Consider the following 394-nt stretch of genomic DNA (forward strand, 5'->3'; position numbering starts at 1 on the left):
GAGGATCTAGTTTCAATAAACGGATTCACCGAAATGTGACATCGCTCGCGCCCTCCCACCAAAGAAAGGTGTCAGGGGCTCGGGGCGCCCGGCGCTGGAGGTGCAGAGATCCGTCCGTTCTCCGCAAGGAACGGGCGGATTTCTTGGTCCGGCCCCGGCTTTGCACCGTGTCGCGTCGTCTGCCGCTCGCTGGCACGTGGCGGGCGAGGACGAGCGCGAAGAGGCAGCAAGGTGGCCGGCGCGACGCGTCTCCGCCGTGAACGCCTAACGAGCGGGGAGACGCTCCTGCCACGCGCGGACGCGGGTGGGTCCCCGCGGCCCACGAAGTCGGCGGTCAGCCGGGCGGCCGGCACGGCCGTGTCCCCAAGCTCTGCGCTGGGACGCCGTACCCGGC

The sequence above is a fragment of the Pteropus vampyrus genome, unplaced genomic scaffold (assembly GCF_000151845.1).
Source record: "Pteropus vampyrus isolate Shadow unplaced genomic scaffold, Pvam_2.0 Scaffold355, whole genome shotgun sequence".
Lineage (NCBI taxonomy): Eukaryota > Metazoa > Chordata > Mammalia > Chiroptera > Pteropodidae > Pteropus > Pteropus vampyrus.